The 22,410-nt window shown below is 44.1% G+C and overlaps 1 protein-coding gene and 1 long non-coding RNA gene across 12 annotated transcripts in view; one reads left to right on the forward strand and one right to left on the reverse strand.

The window, feature by feature from the left end:
- The window catches only part of AKAP13 (A-kinase anchoring protein 13), a 423,120-nt gene that overhangs the window by 38,978 nt on the left and 361,732 nt on the right, over nucleotides 1-22,410 (forward strand). The window lies entirely within an intron of this gene.
- On the reverse strand, nucleotides 462-2,496 carry LOC120931179. The gene is made up of 2 exons (XR_005747837.1): nucleotides 2,454-2,496; nucleotides 462-674 (listed from the first exon to the last, which is right to left on the reverse strand). It is a non-coding gene; the product is annotated as an uncharacterized LOC120931179 (long non-coding RNA).

A 22,410-nucleotide genomic window follows, 5' to 3' on the forward strand; every position in this document is an offset into this window, starting at 1 on the left:
TGCTGCTGCCTCCATGCTGAGTAAAGCTTCATGACCTCTCTGGCACAGCGGATTCACCAACAGCCTCCGCTTCAAGCTACCAGACCGGATCGTAACAGCAAGTGTAACTAAAACAATTAACCTTATGTTAAACCCTGGTTTGCGGCCTTTATACTGCAACCATTAGGCTGTCTGCAAGAGCAAATCTGCACTCTCTCTCTCTTTCTTGCTCTCTCTCTCTCTCTGTATATATATATATATATATATTGTTGCTTTTGTTATGTTCATTTTTCAACAGTTTATTTTGTGTTCGTCGTGTCTGTGTCCGTGTGCTTTAGTTTGTCCTAGGTTTGTGTTAAATAAAATGATAGTATAAAATGTTTTTGCTTATTATGAAGTTAGATGTGTTGATGTTGATTTGTTCGATGTGAAGTTAGATGTGTTGAAAAACCTAAAAATCGATCTCAAAAAGAAATGAAACATTTCCAAAAAATAACATTTTTTAATCAAAAAATTAATTCAGACATAGCTGAGCATGAGCTTCTGAAGCCTTTCCAGCTCAGCAAGATATTCTAATTGCTGCTGGTCTAGCTGCGTATTTTGCTGGACCAGGTAGCGAATTTGTTGATGATTTCCCTTAATCCTCAGATGTGTCTTCTTTAGCAGCGCGTGCTGCTGCATCATCTTTCTTGCTACTGTTAGGATATAATAAAAAAACATTTGGATTTCAAAGAACGTTACCAAATAAATAAAATATTTTTTTTGCTTATTAATCAATCATTATCATGTGTATACACTTGTTATGTGTCTAACACATCCCGGGAGTGCAGAATTATTAGGCAAATGAGTATTTGGACCACATCATCCTCTTTATGCATGTTGTCTTACTCCAAGCTGTATAGGCTCGAAAGCCTACTACCGATTAGGCATATTAGGTAATGTACATCTCTGTAATGAGAAGGTGTGTGGTCTAATGACATCAACACTCTATATCAGGTGTGCATAATTATTAGTCAATTTCCTTTCCTTTGGCAAAATGGGCCAAAAGAAGGACTTGACAGACTCTGAAAAGTCCAAAATAGAGAGATATCTAGCAGAGGGATGCAGCACTCTTAAAATTGCAAAGCTTCTGAAGCGTGATCATCAAACAAAAGAAACGTGTGGAAAAACAAAGGCGCAAAATAACTGCCCATGAACTGAGAAAGGTTAAGCGTGCAGCTGCCAAGATGCCACTTGCCACCAGATTGGCCATATTTCAGAGCTGCAACATCACTGGGGTGCCCAAAAGCACAAGGTGTGCAATACCCAGAGACATGGCCAAGGTAAGAAAGGCTGAAAGACGACGACCACTGAACAAGACACACAAGCTGCAACGTCAAGACTGTGCCAATAAATATCTCAAGAAAGATTTTTCTAAGGTTTTATGGACTACTGAAATGAGAGTGAGTCTTGATGGGCCAGATGGAAGAGCCCGTGGCTGGATTGGTAAAGGGCAGGGAGCTCCAGTCCGACTCAGACGCCAGCAAGGTGGTGGTGGAGTACTGGTTTGGGCTGGTATCATCAAAGATGAGCTTGTGGGGCCTTTTCGGATTGAGGATGGAGTCAAGCTCAACTCCCAGTCCTACTGCCAGATTATGGAAGAGACCTTCTTTAAGCAGTGGTACAGGAAGAAGTCACCATCCTTCAAGAAAAACATGATTTTCATGGAGGACAATGCTCCATCACACGTGTCAAAGTACTCCACAGCGTGGCTGGCAAGAAAGGGTATTAAATAAAAAAAAGTAATGACATGGCCTCCTTGTTCACCTGATCTGAACCCCATTGAGAACCTGTGGTCCATCATCAAATGTGGGATTTACAAGGAGGGAAAACAGTACACCTCTCTGAACAGTGTCTGGGAGGCTGTGGTTGCTGCTGCACGCAATGTTGATGGTGAACAGATCAAAACACTGACAGAATCCATGGATGTCAGGCTTTTGAGTGTCCTTGCAAATAAAGGTGGCTATATTGGTCACTGATTTGTTTTTGTTTTGTTTTTAAATGTCAGAAATGTGTATTTGTGAATGTTGAGATGTTATATTGGTTTCACTGTTAAAAATAAATCATTGAAATGGGTATCTATTTATTTTTTGGTTAAGTTGCCTAATAATTCTGCACAGTAATAGTAGTCACCTGCACACACAGATATCCCCCGAAAATAACTAACACTAAAAACAAACTAAAAACTACTTCCAAAAAAATTCAGCTTTGATATTAATGAGTTTTTGGGGTTCATTGAGAACATGGTTGTTGTTCAATAATAAAATGAATCCTCAAAAAATACAACTTGCCTAATAATTATGCACTACCTGTATACTTCTAGCATCAATACCATATTATGGTTCTACAATCTGACAGGTGCGCTTTATATGTTGTCCATTTTTATATCTACATTTTGTTGTTGAAATGTTATTAATCATTGTGCACATATTTACCTTCCTGAGCGAGGCTCACAGGACCGCTCTCTTCCTCCTGCTCTTCTGCTTGAGAAGTTGGGGTGGTGGGGGGGGGAATCTCCTCAGCTTGCTCCTCAGCAGGAGCTGGGGTTGGGGAGTGGGAGGGCCCTGGCTGCTCCTCTTCATCCATCTCCTCCTCTGCCGCATCCTCCTCTGCCGCATCCTCCTCCTCCTCCTCATCGGCCTGGCGCCTTCTGCGCTTGGCGCGGATAACTGGCATTGGAGCTCCTATAATAACACAATGTTCATATATTATAAAAATGTTTTCTAATGACGTATGCAAATTCTGTGTACTGTGCTGTATTGTATATGAATACAAATTGATTTATATAGACAGTTAACCAATGGGACAATGTTATATTAAAGGGTCTTGTGGGCACTACAGGGGACTGAGCGTGAGCTGGGATGCAACCATGTTAAAATGAACTGTTTTTGTCTCCTTTGTTTTGTTCAGACCATCTCATGTTAAAAAAAGGGCCTGATGGAGCACACGGGATTACTATAACAACCCCACTCCTAACACAGGAATTTAGTGGTAATCTATATATATAAAACTCAACGTGTGTGTGTGCATAAATGTATGTATGTATGTATGTATGTATGTATGTTCCAGCATCACGTACAAACGGCTAAAGATATTTATATGAAACTTGGCACACAGGTTACTTATATGTCAGCCACAAACATAGGATAGGTGGTTTAAACCTTACCCACCCCCACTTGCCATGGTCGGGGTTTTTCTTTAAAGTCCCATGCAAAGCAATGGGAAAATTATGTTCCCACATAACTTCTGTGTTCCTGTCTGCTGCCCCATGTCTTTTTTCAACAGTACTATGAATACCTTGGCCGGTGGTGATATATGTTAGCACAACATGGCATCTTGGTTAACAACATCTGACCTTACATGAATTACATATGACCTTACATAACTGTCACCAAAGGAGCTGCGGTGGCTCCACGCGATTGCCACTGCACTGACAACTGATTCACCTCTGCAGCTAGGGGTTCGGATCCCGCTCTCGGCTACCTGTGAATTGAGTTTGGTGGTCTCAGCCCCGCCCGTGGTGGGTGTGCTATGCGAGGTTGGGTTGGGAGGACCCCCTCACACCCGCCATTGCCAACCGGGGCATGGAGAAAGGTGGCAGATTGCCTCTGGGGGAGGCCTCCCAACTCCTGCAGGCCGGCTCCTCTCTCTTTCGAGTTCACGCACAAAATACACTTTTTTAAAAAAAAACATAACTGTCAACAATAACTTACCTGGATGATATTTAGCCCGAAGACGTCTGACATGAACCATTTGGCGCCTCTTCAGGTCAGACCACTTCTTAACAATGGCCTTGTGGTCATGTTGGCCGCCAAAGTCAGCGATTAGGGCGCTGACCACAGCCCTTTTCTCTGGCTGCCTCCGCAGCTCATCGTATCCTGTTTCCAGGAACTTCTGCAAGATGAAGAACAAAGTATATTGTAATACTTCTGTTGACAGCCTTATGGATATATGACGTAAATGTATGCTATTCAACAATTGGAAGCATTCTCGCCTTATTAATCAATGACAGGGGTAACATGAAAGATTTTATATCCTGCCATTTCGGTCGCCACCTTTTTTGCATAAATATAGCAGCCATTATCATTTGCATAATTATGAATATATTATTAACAACACAGGATACACGTATAGGGGAGATATGCGTTGCTAACTCTTTTCCCTGTCAGGAGCCTAACGCCCCGGGGGGTCAGAGACGGGACCTTTTTCGGAGGACCACTGACGTATGTACCCGTCGCAGTTTTTTGTGATGTCACTCTTTAGGTGTGTGCACATTTTTCACTGCATCCGGGTGGAGTTTTTGGGTTGTGTTTTGCACGCCACAGGCTTTTCAACAGGAAAAAAACAGCTGGAGGCAGAATGGTTGCAAAACACTACGTGTTTGTTACTTAACTCTGGGTTTCAAGACCAGTCCACCTCCAGCTGTTGCAAAACTACTACTCCCATCAGCCACGGTCTGTCAGTGCATGCTAAGAATTTTACTTTTGCTGCATCTAGGGTGCCACAGTTTAGAGACCCGTGCATAAAGGCCTGAAAAATGGGGGCCTGCAGAACTTACAATACTAGAAGTGCCAGCATTCCCAGGCATGCTGGAAGTTGTAGTTCTGCAACATCTAAAGGGCAATATGTATTCGAACGTCCTTGGGCCTTGAGGACACTGAAGTCAGGACGTTCGCATACGTCCTATGTCCAAAAAATTTTTAAATTCATTATGCTAAATAACAAGGAAAAGTGCCTAAATACACATTTGCCAACCAGGGTGTCTGCAGCTGTCCAGGCATGCTGGGACTTGTAGTTTTGTAAAAGCAGGAGACACATTTTTTGTGAAATACTAATATATGATCATATATACTAACTTTTAAACTAGACTAAAATGCTGGGCTGGGCTGGGACTTGTAGTTTTGTAAAAGCAGGAGACACATTTTTGGTTAAATACTAATATCTGATCATATATACTAACTTTTAAACTAGACTTAAATGCAGTTGAAGATGATGAAATAACAGTGGTCAAAATACTTACACAAATCAGCAACTTTTCCTCAGACTTAGTGAAATTGCTTCCAACCATGTTGCTGTGTGATTGCGCTGCGATCATAAGTTGGAAACTGGCAAGGCTCCAGGAAATGGTCGCGTGTTGTTCGCGTGTTGATTGCGCTGCTTGGACCGAGATGGGTCCATATGGCTTCGGCTGTATGGACCACAGTAACTCTTTTCCCTGTCAGGAGCCTAGGAGCCTAACGCCCCGGGGGGTCAGAGACGGGACCTTTTCGGAGGACCACTGACGTATGCAACCGTCGCAGTTTTTTGTGATGTCACTCTTTAGGTGTGTGCAAATTTTTCCTTGCACCGGGTGGAGTTTTTGGGTTGTGTTTTGCACGCCACAGGCTTTTCAACAGAAAATAACCAGCTGGAGGCAGAATGGTTGCAAAACACTACGGGTTTGTTACCTAACTCTGGGTTTCAAGACCAGTCCACCTCCAGCTGTTGCAAAACTACTACTCCCATCAGCCACGGTCTTTCAGTGCATGCTAAGAATTTTACTTTTGCTGCATCTAGGGTGCCACAGTTTAGAGACCCGTGCATAAAGGCCTGAAAAATGTGGGCCTGCAGAACTTACAATACTAGAAGTGCCAGCATTCCCAGGCATGCTGGAAGTTGTAGTTCTGCAACATCTAAAGGGCAATATGTATTCGAACGTCCTTGGGCCTTGAGGACACTGAAGTCAGGACGTTCGCATACGTCCTATGTCCAATAAAATGTTAAATTCATTATGCTAAATAACAAGGAAAAGTGCCTAAATACACATTTGCCAACCAGGGTGTCTGCAGCTGTCCAGGCATGCTGGGACTTGTAGTTTTGTAAAAGCAGGAGACACATTTTTTGTGAAATACTAATATCTGATCATATATACTAACTTTTAAACTAGACTAAAATGCAGTTGAAGATGATGAAATAACAGTGGTCAAAATACTTACACAAATCAGCAACTTTTCCTCAGACTTAGTGAAATTGCTTCCAACCATGTTGCTGTGTGATTGCGCTGCGATCATAAGTTGGAAACTGGCAAGGCTCCAGGAAATGGTCGCGTGTTGTTCGCGCAATTGCGCATGCGCGATCGAAAAATCGCAATCGCAATATGTATTTTGGTTAAAATATCATACATATTCGATTTCAGAGTGCTGCTACAGCAGTTTTCGAAATATCTGCAATAAATTTCGCATTCGCATGTTGCGATATTTCGATAAAATATCAGGAATATTCTGAGCCAATCAGAGCGCTCCTCCAGCATATCTCGAAATTGCGCAATAAATATCGCATTCGCATGTTGCGATATTTCGATAAAATATCACGAATATTCTGAGCCAATCAGAGCGCTCCTCCAGCATATCTCGAAATTGCGCAATAAATATCGCATTCGCATGTTGCGATATTTCGATAAAATATCACGAATATTCTGAGCCAATCAGAGCGCTCCTCCAGCATATCTCGAAATTGCGCAATAAATATCGCATTCGCATGTTGCGATATTTCGATAAAATATCACGAATATTCTAAGCCAATCAGAGCGCTCCTACCGCAGTTATTAAAAAAATCGCAATTATTTTCGCATTCGCAATAGCGAAAAATCGCATTCAATTAATTTCGATAAAATATCACGAATATTCGAATTTAGCGAATATATCTCGAATATTCGAATATATATTCGAGATATATCGCGAAATCGAATATGGCATATTCTGCTCAACACTACTTCTGACAGCTTCTCTTGACACCACAGAATCTTGGGAGATGCCCCCCCCTTTAGCACACAGTAGGTGATTGACAACCTCAGCTGAGCATGTTTCCCTATTAGACAGTGTAGAGGGGGAGGGGAGATTGGGTCCTTTTTTTTTTTTTTTTCACTCCGATTACATTCGGCTCCCTGTTCTGTGTTGTGCCGTATGTGATGTCAGAACTCCGCCCCCTGCCTGCTGGAGCTGAGAAAAAGCCTTTGATCTGTGTGTTTAGAAGGCTGTAGAGAAGACTACACATTCACAGAGACAATTTATGTAGGAGTATTTGTTTAATCTCCGCATATAGTCGCTTCACCAGGTGTATGCAAGGGTTTACAACCATTTTAACGAAGAAAAATGTTTCAAGACAATCTTCCTTTTTTGTTGTTGTTGTTTTTTTTTACCTACTGGGGCCCCTGTTTTAGACTGTATGGTCAATAGTATTTGAAAGGTAAATTTAGACAGGAAGGCATGGACCCTTTGTCTCTCCAAAGCAGGAACATGGATCATTGCCTTACCCTAGTAAAAGCACCTCCTACACCAGAGGTGGGCAAACTACGGCCCGCGGGCCGTATACGGCCCGGCGGACCTTTTAATCCGGCCCCCGGGCGGATCGCTAGAAATCTGAATTTGAAGTCTGAATTTGCAGCCGAAAGAATTGCGGGTGTTAGCCGCACCTCTTTCCCGCCCCCCCGCTGGTGCAGCCGAAGAAACCCGTGGGTGTTAGCCGCACCTCCTTTCCCGCCCCCCGCTGATTCAGCCGAAGAAGCCATTGGAGCTGGCCACGCTTCCTTTCCCGCCTCCCGCTGACGGCATTCCCAGCTGCCCGTCACCACGTGGAGTGAGTGTCCCCGAATTCAAAAAAGTCCCCCAATTCCCGCCAAGTAATGACCCGGTCCCGACTCCTCACCTCACACTGTGCACACTGCACAGGCTGCTGTAGGAGACCTGAGACGGCCGAGGACTGCAGGCAGCAAAACACTGACAGGACAGAGATTTCATCATCATCATCATCAGGTACTTGCTTGTGGGGATGCTGGCAGCAATTGATGGCACACTGGCAGCAATTGATGGCACACTGGTGGCACACTGACAGCAATTGATGGCACACTGGCACCAATTGATGGCACACTGGTGGCACACTGGCAGCAATTGATGGCACACTGGCAGCAATTGATGGCACACTGGCAGCAATTGATGGCACACTGGCAGCAATTGATGGCACACTGGCAGCAATTGATGGCACACTGGTGGCACACTGGCAGCAATTGATGGCACACTGGCAGCAATTGATGGCACACTGGTGGCACACTGGCAGCAATTGATGGCACACTGGTGGCACACTGGCAGCAATTGATGGCACACTGGCAGCAATTGATGGCACACTGGTGGCACACTGGCAGCAATTGATAGCACACTGGCAGCAATTGATGGCACACTGGCAGCAATTGATGGCACACTGGCAGCAATTGATGGCACACTGGTGGCACACTGGCAGCAATTGATGGCACACTGGCAGCAATTGATGGCACAATGGCAGCAATTGATGGCACACTGGCAGCAATTGATGGCACACTGGTGGCACACTGGCAGCAATTGATGGCACACTGGCAGCAATTGATGGCACACTGGTGGCACACTGACAGCAATTGATGGCACACTGGCAGCAATTGATGGCACACTGGCAGCAATTGATGGCACACTGGCAGCAATTGATGGCACACTGGTTTATGTATGTCTTAGTGATTGATTAACATCACAACTTCATTGATTTGAAATTGATACCCTTATTTTTTGTATGATTTTTGCTTTTGCTCATCACTGCCACACACATGCAGCCATGCATTGCACGTGTGTGGCAGTAATGAGCAAAACTAAAAATCATACAAAAAAAAAGCTATCAATGAAGTTGTGATGTGAATCAATCACTAAGACAATAAGACATACATAAACCATAATTTATGACACGGCATACATTGTCGTTTGGCAGGACTTTATGGGGACAATGTCTGCAGTCTCTGATCCTCTCTGGTATCATGTCTGCAGTCTCTGATCCTCTCTGGTATCATGTGCGCAGTCTCTGATCCTCTCTGGAAATTTTCACTAATATGAGTCACAAATGTTTTCTTGTAAGGCAACCTCACTTTTTCATTGTTTAACTATAACAAGTACTCGTACCAGTTGTCCAACAATGATATTTACTGCTTTTTATAAAGAAATACAATTGATTTTATGCAGTATTGAGTTTAGCCTTTTGGCCCGGCCCTCCAAAATATTTTTAGTTTCTCATGTGGCCCCATCGAAAAAATAATTGCCCACCCCTGTCCTACACGGTACACAAACACTGGTTAGGCACGCAGTTAACCTTTTGATCGCCCCTGTTGTTAACCCCTTCCCAGCCTGTCTCATTAGTACAGTGACGGTGCATAAAACATTTTTTTGCACTGGTCCTCAAAAAGTGTCTGTGTCCAATTTTGTCCGCCGCAATATTTCAGTCCCACTCGAACTCGCTGATCGCCACCATTACTACAAAATAAATCCCATACTTTGTAGCCTTTTTAACTTTTTGTGCAAACCAATCAATATACGCTTACTGGGTTGTTATTTTTGGTTAAAAAAAAAAAAATGTAGCAGAATACATATTGGCCTACATTGATGATGAAAGTTTGATCTCTTTACATTTTTTTTTTTTTTTTTTTATTGGATATGTTTTATAGCAGAAAGTAAAACTTGTTTTTGTTTCAAAATTGTCAGTCTTTTTTGTTTTATAGTGTGTCTATTTGTGGGGGGGGGGGGAGACGTAATTTATTTTTTTGGGTTCCGTTTCGCATGACTGCGAAATTGTCGGTTAAAGTAACGCAGTGCCGTATTGTGAAAAATTACCTGGTCATGAAGGGGGGGTAAAACTTCTGGAGGTCAAGTGGTTAAAGACATTTTAGTGGCTGACTTTTATCGCATGTAAGACCACTAGAGAGTCTGTCCCTTTAACCGCTTGCGGACCAGCCGCTGCAGTCGTAGCTGTACGTTGGTCGCTTTAAGTGGTGTTAGCAGGCGGGAATGCCGATGCTCGTTATTGGTGGGCGCGAGCTATCTCCGGGCACGAGAGGCAGAACAGGGACGTGTGTGTGTATAAACGCATGCATCCCTGTTCTGTGAGCTGAGGAAATGCAGATCCTGAGTTCCTAATAGCTAGGAGCCACGATCTGTAATTTCCTCCAGTCATTCCCATCCCTCCTTCAGTTAGAACACGCATCAGGGAACACATTCAACCCCTTGATCGCCCCCTAGTGTTAACAACTTCCCAGCCAGTGACATTTTTACAATAATCAGTGCATTTATATAGCACTAATCGCTGTATAGATGCCAATGGTCCCAAAAATATGTCAAGTGTCCGCAATAAAAATCGCAGATCGTCGCCATTACTAGTAAAAAAAAATCTATAAATCTATCCCTATTTTGTAGAGGCTATAACTTTTGCGCAAACCAATCCATATACGCTTATTGTGATTTTTTTTTATTACCAAAAATATGTAGAAGAATACATATCGGCCTAAACTGAGAAAAAAAATTGTGGATATTTATTATAGCAAAAAGTATAAAATATTGTCGATCTTTTTTTTGTTTATGGTGCAAAAAAAAAAAATCGCAGGGCTGATCAAATGCCACCAAAAAAAAACTATTTGTGGGGAAAAAAAGGATGTCCATTTTGTTTGCGTACAACGCTGCACGACCGTGCAATTGTCTGTTACGGCGAAGCAGTGCCGAATCGCAAAAAATGGCTTAGTCAATGGGCAGCCGAATCTTCTGGGGCTGAAGTGGTTAAAAAGCCAGTAATTGCTCTTCTGCATTTCTGTCCTGAATGGTCCTCTTTTACTATGGCCTCTGCAGGTAATTGTACATTCCAATGTCTAAAAAGAACACTGGTAGGAGGACCTGCAGTTGATGCAGCACTACTTTATTTTTAAGCGTTGTTTTTCTTTTATTTCAGTACCCTTAGCTAAAATTAAAGCTGCCGTATCCTGGCCCAGGGGTGTTGTGGTGATCTATTTCTGAAACTTTCTGAAAAGTCTAATCTTGTACAGGATAATCACCTGTTATTTCATTGGCATCTGCCGTTCATGAGAAAAACTGGCAAGCATGAGCCTGGCATGCCTTGGTACCGTTTACTGCATTTGCTGGACGTATTGTTAGATTTTAAAGGAACACTAAAGGCAAAAAAATGGGTAAATTGACAAACATGTTATAATTACTTCCACTGTGCGGCTCGTTTTGTACAGGGTGTCCCCGAACCCGATCTTCTGGGGTCCTTCGGCGGCTGTCTCTGCTTTCTCGCGTGGTGGAAAGCTCTTGCGAGTGGTGTCCATAGCCGCCGACTGTACGACTTGGCCCCACCCTTGGTGCGCCGCTTTATTGGATGTGATTGACAGCAGCGCCAGCCAATGGCTGCGCTGCCATTAATCCGTCCAACCTAGCCTATCGACGGCCAGGCTGGGAACCGAACAGGATGACAGGGACACGCGCGGGACTTTCGAGGGGTGAGGTAAGTAAAACAGGGGCTCAAGGGGGCGGGGCTATAGGATGTTTTTTCACCTTGGAGCGGGATTCCACCCGCAAATTTATTTTTAAAGTCAGCAGCTGCTAACAGTGTAGCTGCTAACTTTTAATAAGGATACTTACCTGTCCAACTGGCCCGCGCTGATGGGGCCCCCCCCGATGCTGATCCCTCGATCGATGCAGGTCCCGCACCGCCATTCACACTAAGGGAAACAGGCAGTGAAGCCTTACGGCTTTACTGCCCGTTTCCTACTGTGCGTGCGCGAATCTCGCGCTGACTTGTGAATGGGAGGCTACTCTCTGGGAACACACACAGTTCCCAGAAAGCAGGCAGATTATGGAATTTCCGGATAGCAACAGGTATTTCGGGTGAGTATAATATATATATATATATTATATTTTTTTTTTTCCTGGATGGAACTCCACTTTAATGTATAGGATGCATTAAGGTGAAAAAAACATTTACCTTTACAACCCCGTTAAGGATAAATTCATCTTTCAGACCACGTATCATGTTATATCCATGTTTTACTCTCTGAATGAAAAACTTCATGCCCCATCTACCAGCGCAGCAGAGGGATCTGTAGATGTTGGAGCACAGGATTTGCAGCCGCTGACTTTTATTTATGGAAGGCTCGGTTCTCTTCTAGGTGGGTATGGGAAGGAGTGTAACTTTACCTTGCGTTTTTACCACGGGTGCCGGAGTTTAGTGAATACATGGGGGTGCCATAAGTCCTAAAGAAAATGGCAGCGCAGTCTATCGTGCCGAAAACTGCACAGGGCTGTGCATTTTTGAAAAGGTGCCAGGGACCTTTCTGTGTGTGTGTTTTTTTGTTTTTTGTTTTTTTTACGTAAGTACAGCAGCCCATTCGAATTTAAAGAGAAGAGCGTTTTTTTTTTTTTTTTGCAGATACATATTTGGACTGACACATCTGTTCCACGGTGCCTCTGCACTGAGAACCCAGCGATCAAACACCACAGATTGCTCAGTTCTCCCTGCTTTCCGAACAGAGAGCTGGTGACTGTCAGTCGGCAGCTCTCTGCTCTGTCTCCCCCCCCCCCCCCCCTCACGTTCAGTGGAGAGCTAAGCTGTGGAGGGGCAGGAGTGACCGTCTCAGGCTCTCATCGGTTTTCTGCTCTTTAGCGCCACCCTTTGGGCAACTTCTGCTAATGTTTTGCTATGCTTAGCATTGCTTCTGAGCATGCGTGTTTTGTAGTTTGGATTTTTTTTTTTCGACTAACTTGTGTACACACGATCAGATAATCCGACGGCACACATTTGTTGTCGGAAAATTTGAAAGCACGATCCAACATTTGTTGGCGGAAAAATCTGACAGCAATTGTCTGATGGAAAATACAAACAGTCAGATTTTCCGACAAAACCCTGCCATCACACATTTGTTGTCGGGAAATCCAAACGTGTGTATGAGGCTATGGGGGGGGGGGGGGGGGGAGCTGCTCACAGAAGGCTTTTTATTTAATGCATAGAATGCAAGATAAAAAAAAGAAAAACCTGTGACTTTACAACCACTTGTGTTTTACCTTTTCTCAGTTGTTTGAATGAATTTTCTTGTATAATGTGTCTGCAAGTGATAACCAGACGCTTTTTTTTTTTTTTTGCCAAAACAATGGGGTGGAGGTGGGAATAGGAGAGCCATGCAGTCTCTAATCTGTGAATCTAATAAGAGCATTTTATTTATTTTATCTGCACTACTTCCTTCAGTGCCTGGAGCATGCTGATTATTATGTGCGCACTGCTACTCTACAGGGTTTAATGAACTTTTAATGAATTCTTCTGTTCAGTCTTGCAAGACCAAACTTGCTACCTTGCCAGGTACAAAGGTGTAGTGTTGGCTGATACAACGCTCTAATCTAGTTCCATAATGATATCTGTGCCAATCATCAAAAGATGGCATTTAAATACAGAGGACAGGTTACACGTCTAGTGCTGTAGGATTTAATTATGGCATTACTTATTACATGCCATAGCCTGAGACTTACTCCTTTTTTAAAGAGGTTGTAACTTCTTTTAAAAAAAAAAAAAACTGTAAGACAAAGGCATAATGAGCTAGTATGCATTGCATACTAGCTCATTATGAAATACTTACCTTTAGAACTAAGCCTTCCAGCGGTGCCTGCACACAGCTTACACCAGGGTTTGACAAATTTGCTTGGAATCTAGGAGCCAGCTAAAAAAGTTAGGAGCCAGAAAACGCACCCCGTCCCGACGAGCTTGCGCGCAGAAGCGAACACATATGTAAATGGTGTTCAAACCACACATGTGAGGTATCGCCGCGATTGGTAGAGCGAGAGCAATAATTCTAGACCTCCTCTGTAACTCAAAACATGCAACCTGTAGATTTTTTTTTAAACGTCGCCTATGAAGATTTTAAAGGGTAAAAGTTTTGTCGGCATTCCACGAGCGGACGCAATTTTGAAGCGTGACATGTTGGGTATGAATTTACTCGGCGTAACATTATCTTTAATAATATTTAAAAAAAATGGGGATAACTTTACTGTTGTCTTATTTTTTTATTAAAAAAAGTGTAATTTTTTTTCCCAATAAAGTGCGCTTGTAAGACCGCTGCGCAAATACGGCGTGACAAAAAGTATTGCAACAATCTCCATTTTATTCTCTAGGGTATTAGGATAAAAAATATATATAATGTTTGGGGGTTCTAATTAGAGGAAAAAAAGATGGCAGTGAAAATAGTGAAAAATTAGATTAGAATTGCTGTTTAACTTGTAATGCTTAACTTGTAATACCAACGGGCACCACCAGATGGCGCCAGCTCACACAAGGAAGAGCTGGGGACTTCACAAAAAAAAAAAAAAAAACTTTTTTTTTGCCCACCTTCCAAGCCAAATGGCCAGGATGCTATTTCTAGTCGCCATGGCGACCTGGCGACCGGGATTTGTTGAGCCCTGGCTTAGACCATGGGTCTTCAAACTATGGCCCTCCAGTTGTTCAGGAACTACAATTCCCATCATGTCTGTGAATGTCAGAGTATTACAATGCCTCATGGGATGTGTAGCTCCACAACAGCTGGAGGGCCGTAATGAAAAGAAAAGTAACCGCTCAGATGAACCAGAGAGCCTTCTCACTAGACCCAAACCATGGGTGCCGGCAATGCAGTAATATGCAAAAATTGAAGAGAAAAGCCGGGACAGCCGCACTCCAAAAAACGTTCCTTTTAATAAAACTGGTCACAAAAATGACATGCCACAGCAAAAAATAGGACAAAACTGACGCGTTTTGCACTGTACTTCAGTGCTTAATCATAGCTTGAGGGCCGTAGTTTGAGGATCCCTGGCTTAGACGGCTGACATCTTTTCCGGAGTCTTTTCATTGGTTTGCCTGCTCTGCGGGGAAAGAGGTCTTAAGGCCGGACCAGTTCACAATACATGCGTTTTTTTATTTATTTTTTTCTTCTGCATAAATACATGGGAAGTGGGTTATATGGCAGTGATGGCGAACCTTGGCACCCCAGATGTTTTGGAACTACATTTCCCATGATGCTCAACTACACTGCAGAGCGCATGAGCATCATGGAAAATGTAGATCCAAAACATCTGGGGTGCCAAGGTTTGCCATCACTGTTCTATGGTTTCCAGTGGCATAGTTCACATCAATGTGGTTAGTTCCAGGGTGTTTCAGTTTCAGAAAAAAAAACCTGAAATGCATGCTGCATTTTCCCTGCACTGAACTGTACTTTAAAACGCAGAAAAAAAACACATAAACAATGCACTGGAATGCATCAGAAACGTACTGCATCCTAAGACAGGAAAAGAAGAAAAAAAGCACCTGGAAAAGCCTCAAACGCACCGGAAAGCATTAAAAATGCATTGAAAACACGCATGCAGAAATGGATCTGGAGTGCATTCTTGTGGTGTGACCCAGCCTTTAAGGTCCCTTTTTCATACTGATATCATTTTTCCTGAATTTTTCCTTGCAAGAAAAACACAGGAACTTTTCACACCACTGTGTTACAAGTGCAGTGCGTTTTGAAAAGTCCTGCATGCTGCTGCTTCGGTGCTGTTCTGAAAACCGGACCAAAAACCGCAGCTGCCCGTTGAAATGTGTTGCGGTTTTGGTGCGTTTTTTGCATCAATGTCCATTCTTCACAGGTGCGCTCGCTCGCCCCCCCCCCTTTTCTGACCTGCGTGCTTGGATAAGGGTTTAGTTTGGATTTTGGGGGTACCCCCCTCTTTATTTTTATTTATTTTTTTTATCTTGGCGTGGGGTTCCCCTTCAAGATGCTCAGAGCACAAGTAGCATGCCACAATTCAGATCAGTTGTTATGATGATCAGACTTGGGTGCTACTTACTTTCAAATCGATGCACATTATGGATCTTAAAGCGGAGCTCCACCCTAAAGTGCAACTCCCGCTGATCGGAACCCTCCCCCCCTGCGGTGTCACATTTGATTCCTTTCAGGGGGGAGGGGGGTGCAGGTATTTGCACCCACTCCCGGCCACACAGTCTCAGGTAAACTGCGGGCATGACGCCCCCCCCCCCCCCTGTTGTGTTCTGGGAACACTCGGCTCCTAGTACACAGCGGGAGGCAATCAGCAGGCGTAGCGCGACTCGCGCATGTGCCGTAGGGAACCGGGCAGTGAAGCAGGAGCGCTTCACTTCCTGGTTCCCTCACCGAGGATGGCGGGGGGGGCAGCAAAGTGATGAGCTATCGCTCGTCCTATTCTGCGGACGGCGCTGGACTCCAGGACAGGTAAGTGTCCTAATATTAAAAGTCAGCAGCTGCAGTATTTGTAGCTGCTGGCTTTTAATATTTTTTTTTCTGCTTTAAATTGCAGTCCAAAACTTTTATTGCAGATGGATCACATCACAACGGGATAAGTGCAACGTTTCGGAGCCGCGCAGGACCCCTTCGTTAGGCATGTGATCCAATTACCGTAATGGGCTGAACTCATGCCCAAGTCGAATCAAAGTAGAGCAGGAACCTTTTTCAAAGTCGAACCGACACCAGTCAGACCAGTTAAGCCGCTCTTAGGGAACCATTGATTTATACATGACTTGTGCTCCCAAAGTCAGAGCGTATGTCACCAGTGTAAACCGAGCCTTACTGTGATTAAAACTTTAAAGCGGATGTGCCATGGGAACAAAATATTAAAAGCCAGCAGCTACAAATACTGCAGCTGCTGACTTTTAATATTAGGACACTTACCTTTCCTGGAGTCCAGCGCCGATTGCAGCAGAGCACGAGCGATCGCTCGTCACTCTGCTGCTCCCCCGCCATCCACGCTGAGGGAACCAGGAAGTGAAGCGCTGCGGCTTCACTGCCTGGTTCCCTACGGCGCATGCGCGAGTCGTGCTGCGCCCGCCGATTGGCTCACACGCTGTGTGCTGGGAGCCGAGTGTTCCCAGCACACAACGGGCGACAGACGGGATGTGACGGAATGCCCGTCTTTTGCCCGTAGCGTGTGGCCGGAAGTGGGTGCAAATACCTGTCTTTAGACAGGTATCTGCACCCCCCTCCCCCCTGAAAGGTGTCAAATGTGACACCGGAGGGGGGGAGGGTTCCGATCAGCGGGACTCCACTTTAGGGTGGAGAACCGCTTTAAAGAAAAAGCTGCAGAATGCAATAAAGGGAGTATGAGAGGCATTCTGTTATCAATTTTTGTTTTTTTATTCATGCGGCAAGAGTTGGCACATACAGTATGAGTGCAGTAGGGCTGCAACTAACGATTATTTTAATAATCGATTAATTGGCCGATTATTGTTTCGATTAATCAAATAATCGGATAATAGACAAAAAAAAATAAAAGATTTTGCATTTTTTATTTTTTTGGGGCCAATTTGTTGTTGGGCAGATTACAAAACACAAATTGCCGCAAAAAACACATTACATGCTTTTCTGCAGCTTCTCCATTGAAGTATATTGAACCAAAAAAAACAAAATAGCACCGTTTTGCGTTAAGTCTTTGCCCTTTCCAAATACGCAGCAGCTGAAAAAAAATCATGGATGTGACCGTGTTCCATAGAAAAACATGTAAATGAACTGTAGTGTGTTTCTGCAAAAAGCACCAAAACACAGAGGTGTGACCCCCGGCCTGAGATGTTTAGTAACATATGGGGTTAAAAAAATAAAATAAGTACAAAGAGCAAATAATCGCTACTGTAAGGGGTTCATTTTTTTACTGTGGGACAGTGAAAGTAATATTTACAGTAGCGATTTGCTTTTTTTTGTACTATAAAAGGCTAATTTTAGTTTTTTTAACCCCATTATGTTACTGGCCGATTAATCGATTCTGAAAATTGTAATCGATTAATTTCATAATCGATAAGTTGTTTCGGCCCTAGAGTGCAGTGCTTCGGAATTTGCTGCAGTAAACAAAATATTGCATGTCCTACTTTTTTCAGTTCTCACCATTACAGTGGTGTCAACTGAACACATAGGACACAAGGCAAAATACCTTCTGTATGTGGTGGGCTGTGTTTTGGCAAGGCTGCCTAGCACCGTGCCTTATGGTGTGAACAGACCCTGAGAAACTGAAACCCAAAAAAACAAGACCATCAGAGGGCAAAAGGCTAGTCACCAGTATTGCCTCTGGTCTGCCTGTAGATTCATGATTTTACTGACTTGCCATGCCTTGTTTTGTGTGGTGGCCGCCATCTTGGTAGAGGCTGTGTTTGGGTTTTCTTATGTCAGAACCATAGCGAGCAGCACAGTAGTGATATTATCACATTTCACTCCAACTATCCAAAAACTAGCAGTCAGAGGTAGCAATAACTTCACTCTCACTGCAGACATACAGCTATGAGGCTGGAGGCCGAGGCGTGTCTAGGTACACTCGCGTAACAGGAAAATCACCGAAATGCTATATTTCAAGAGGAATTCCAGACAAAAAGTACAACTTTCAGAGCACTGCTTAACAATTGTAGACATTTTCTAGAACAGAGGTGCCAAACTCCATTTTATTGCGGCCCGCCTCAGCATTGTGTTGGCCCTGTATCTGTAAGACTAGATGTCCAAAGCGCCCAACCCCCCTTACATCAGATGTCAAGAGTCCCTCACCCTTCCTTACATCATAGTGCACCCCTTTACCTTGTGCTGCTGCCAGGAAGAAGCTGGGGGGGGGGGGGAGCTGGGAAGCAGGACATGCATGGTCTGAAGGAGGAACAGAGGAAGGCTAGAGTCAACTGCTGGAGTCTGCTGAATACTGAAACCAGGGGAGGTGGAGACGAGGGGTGCTGTGGCTACATAGATAGGTGCAGGATCTCTGCTGCTGACGGCTAAGATGGGTGGGTGAGTGGGTTCAGAGACGAGCCTCTCCATGGCTGCATGGAGAAGCGCAGACCTTCTTTCTGCTGCTAAGGCTAGGTGGGGGGCAGAGGGGAGGGGGTGTGCCATAGCTGTAGAAAAGGTATGAGGTCCACAGGTATAGTTTTTGACACACGTGCTCTAGAAAATAGTAATTCTTTACTTTTTGAGTTCAGTACCACTTTGAGGTATTCATTGTGAAATGCTAGCCCAGTGTTTGCAGTTCATGAGTTTAGCTTTGCAATGGTGAAATCCACCACTAACCCCTGGTCCTTGGCACAGAAGGGCCGCATGTTTGCAGGAATTGCAGTCCAAACAGCTGTGCCGAGAGTGCTCGTCCCGGGACAGTTACCGGAGCCTAACCGAAAGCTTTTCGGATCACGTCACCGTCGTGACAGCCAATCACGCCGATCACGTGCTCTTAAGGCCTGCTCCGCCTCCCACCGCTATAAATCTCTTACAGGGCCAGGAGGCACCAGTGTGAAAAGGTTAAAGTAAAGAAATGCCTGCGTTTTAGAAAATATTCCAGGCATTAGCAGATGTATTCACTAGGTAAAGGTGCACCTAGGCATTAGGTGACATTCTTAGTCCATCACCCAAGCGATAATGATATATGTGCGTTAGGTAGGCCCTAAATAGCTGAATAACTACTCTGTTGTTTGCTTTATTTTTTAGCCATGTCGTCATTACTCCTAGTGCTGAACAAAATGTTGGGCAAGTAAGGATTTTTAAAGACACTACTTGCACAGCTGGATCAGTGCTCCACTATTTTAGTCACTACCATGCTCATATGAATACAGTAAAACCTTGGTCTGAGCATAATTCGTTCCAGTAACATGCTTGTAATCCAAGGCACTTGTATATCAAAGCATTTTTTTTACAGGGTATAAAAGACTAGAGAGGCCCCTCTAAGTGTAGCAATAAGTTGCTAAATGTTGTACCTTCATTAAATGTAACCATATTGCTACACTTAGAGGCTCCTCTCTTCTTTTTTATACTCAGTTGTGACATAACGCTACTCCTTGTTTAAGACATTGCTTGTATATCAAGGCAAAATGTATTAAAACATTTTGCTTGTCTTGCAAAACGCTCTCAAACCAAGTATCTTTCAAACCAATGTTTTGCTGTATATGCTATTCTGTGCACATGTGGCACTGCTACATCTAGATCCTTATGGGATACAGGACCTACCGTAGTTTTACAAGCTTACTTTACCCCTGACAACAAACAAAGCACTAACCACAACACCACGCTAACAAACCAAGCCTGAAGTCGTACAGCAGTGGTTCTCAACCTCAGTCCTTGTGTACCCCCAAAGTGCTATGTTTTGGGAACTTTCCTTTTCATTGATATTGATTTAAAGCAGCTGTGTAAAGTAAAGAAAACCCTGAAAACATGGCCTGTTGGGGGTACTTGAGGACTGAGTTTGAGAACCACTGTTATACAGCACAACCAGGAGATCTGGTGCTGCTGAGCTGGCCCAGAAAATCTGGAAGAAAATGGCGGCGTGGGATTCCTTGCGGTGGAACGCAGCATTAGGCTGTGGAAAGATAGAAAAAATGAAGCAAGAAAAAAATAATTATCTTTATATATTTTCCTATTTTAAATCAGACCTTCACCTTCCCCATTATCAACTTTATGCCATTCACCTTCTGCCCCCTACCAGAATTGGGTATTAATATATTGTTGGAGGGGAGGGGGGTGGGAAATGCCTTTTTCTCAGGGACCTCTACCCATGCTTCTGGGTTTCTCATCTAGGCGGGAATTATGTTTAGTGTCCTCTTTGGATGCCTACATCACAGATCCTGGAGGCCACAAAGTACTATATGGCGTGTGCTCCGTGGCATCAGGGGGTGCCGGCTGTTTCTTCATTGTTTTTTTTGAAGCCACCCCCTGATGACTCGACGCATGCACAACATCATGGGGCCACTGCACAACACAGAAGAAACCTTTTGATGATCTCAAAAGAACCTGGCGGTGCAGGACCAGGTGTGCTGTGGCAGATCCTTAAGCCCTGTACACGCGACCGGGAATCCTGTCTGTTGTTGCTGCCAACGGGATTCCTGCAAAGCTTGCCATGAAAAGCCATGTATACACACGGCCACACAAATAACCCACCGTTCTTTTGAATGGCAAGAACGCGGTGACGTCAAAGACTACGACGAGCCGGCTAAATTACGTTCTATGCTACTGCGCATGCGTCGAATTATCGCACATGCGTGGTTTATTTCCCCTTCAGGTAAGCATACAGACGACAGGTTTTCTCGGCAGGAAACACTCTGTTAGGAGACCCTGCTCTCCATTTTCCTGTCGGGATTCAAATTTCTTTTCCAGCAGAGAAAACTGCTAGGGAGCATAAACACGGCCGGGATTCCCGGCCAAAATCTCTCCTGGCAGATTTCCTGATGGGAAAACCGGTTGTGTGTACGAGGCTTTAGAGAAACACTGTTGAGTCGCCACAGCTATAGTGATATTGGGGGAGAGGGAAACATTTATGGTGGGGATCGGATTGAAGTTCCTCTTTTAGTTGATTCATGGTGGCAGTGATTGTCTAAAGCAGGGGTCTCCAAACTTTTTAAACAAAGGGCCAGTTTACGGTCCTTCAGACTTTAGGGGGGCTGATTGTTGGTGTTGGTAGGAGGAATAGTGTCCTATCACAGAAAGGATAGTATCCTATTATTGGTGTCAATATGAAGAATGGTGCCTCAGGAGCCAGGTAAGGGCAAGCAAAGGGCCGCAGTTTGGAGACCACTGGTCTAAAGCATGGTTAACCAAACTTTCTAAACAAAGGGCCAGTTTGCTGTCCTTCAAACTTCAGGGGGGCCAGACTGTGGCCATCGGAGTAGAACATGACCCAGCATCAGTGGGAGTAAAAAAAATGCCTCATCTTTGGAATTGTGCCCTGTCGTTTGTGTCATTGGGAACAATTGTTCCCCATCACTGGAATCATTGGCGGGTACTGGGTTCCACTGTTGGTGTCATTGGCAGGAATTGTGCCCCATCATTGGTGTCATTGGGTACCGTTCTTGGTATCATTGAGGAGTTATTCCCTATCGTCTGTGTCATTGGTAGGAATAGTGCCCCATCTCTGGCGTCATTGGAAAGAATTGTGCCCCTTCGTTGGTGTCAATGAATGACATAGTGTCCCAATGGCTGCAGTTTGGAGACCACTGGTCTACAGAAAGCTGGTCAGTTTTTTTAATTTTTTAAACACTCTGAATAGAGTATATGCACTTAGAAGTGACTACATGATACCTACACCCTCCTTGTACCCGAGTCTCTAAATCCTGTTTAATACTTCTTTCTTGCTATAAGCCCTGTTAGCATTTTTAACTGTACAATGTTTACAGCAGTGGCTGTAAGTGTGGTATGTGTATATAGAAGAATAGCCCATTTGGCTGACTGCCACATGCACACACATCAAGGACTCTTACCTATGTGAGTGCTGCTTTCTGTCTCCTGCTTTGCCCCTCCACTTCCCAGTCATAATAAGTGATGCCATTGAATGGAAGGGAAGAGGAAGGCTCGGCATGCATTCTTGTGGTCTGTCCTTGGTGAGAAGAATGTCAGATATTTCCAAATGTTAATTTCTGCTTCAAATATACGGTAAAGTAAAGGTATCTGTTTGATGTATTAACTGCTGCCGATGCTGGGTGTGGGGGGCAAATTTCCGAACCGTGCCCCGTTATTTAAATTCCTAGAAATGTCGTCTGAATGAGCAAGACTCTGGGAGAGATCAGATTGATGGTATTTCATGCTGCAAATTTTCTGCAGAGATTTCA

The sequence above is a fragment of the Rana temporaria genome, chromosome 3 (genome assembly GCF_905171775.1).
Source record: "Rana temporaria chromosome 3, aRanTem1.1, whole genome shotgun sequence".
Lineage (NCBI taxonomy): Eukaryota > Metazoa > Chordata > Amphibia > Anura > Ranidae > Rana > Rana temporaria.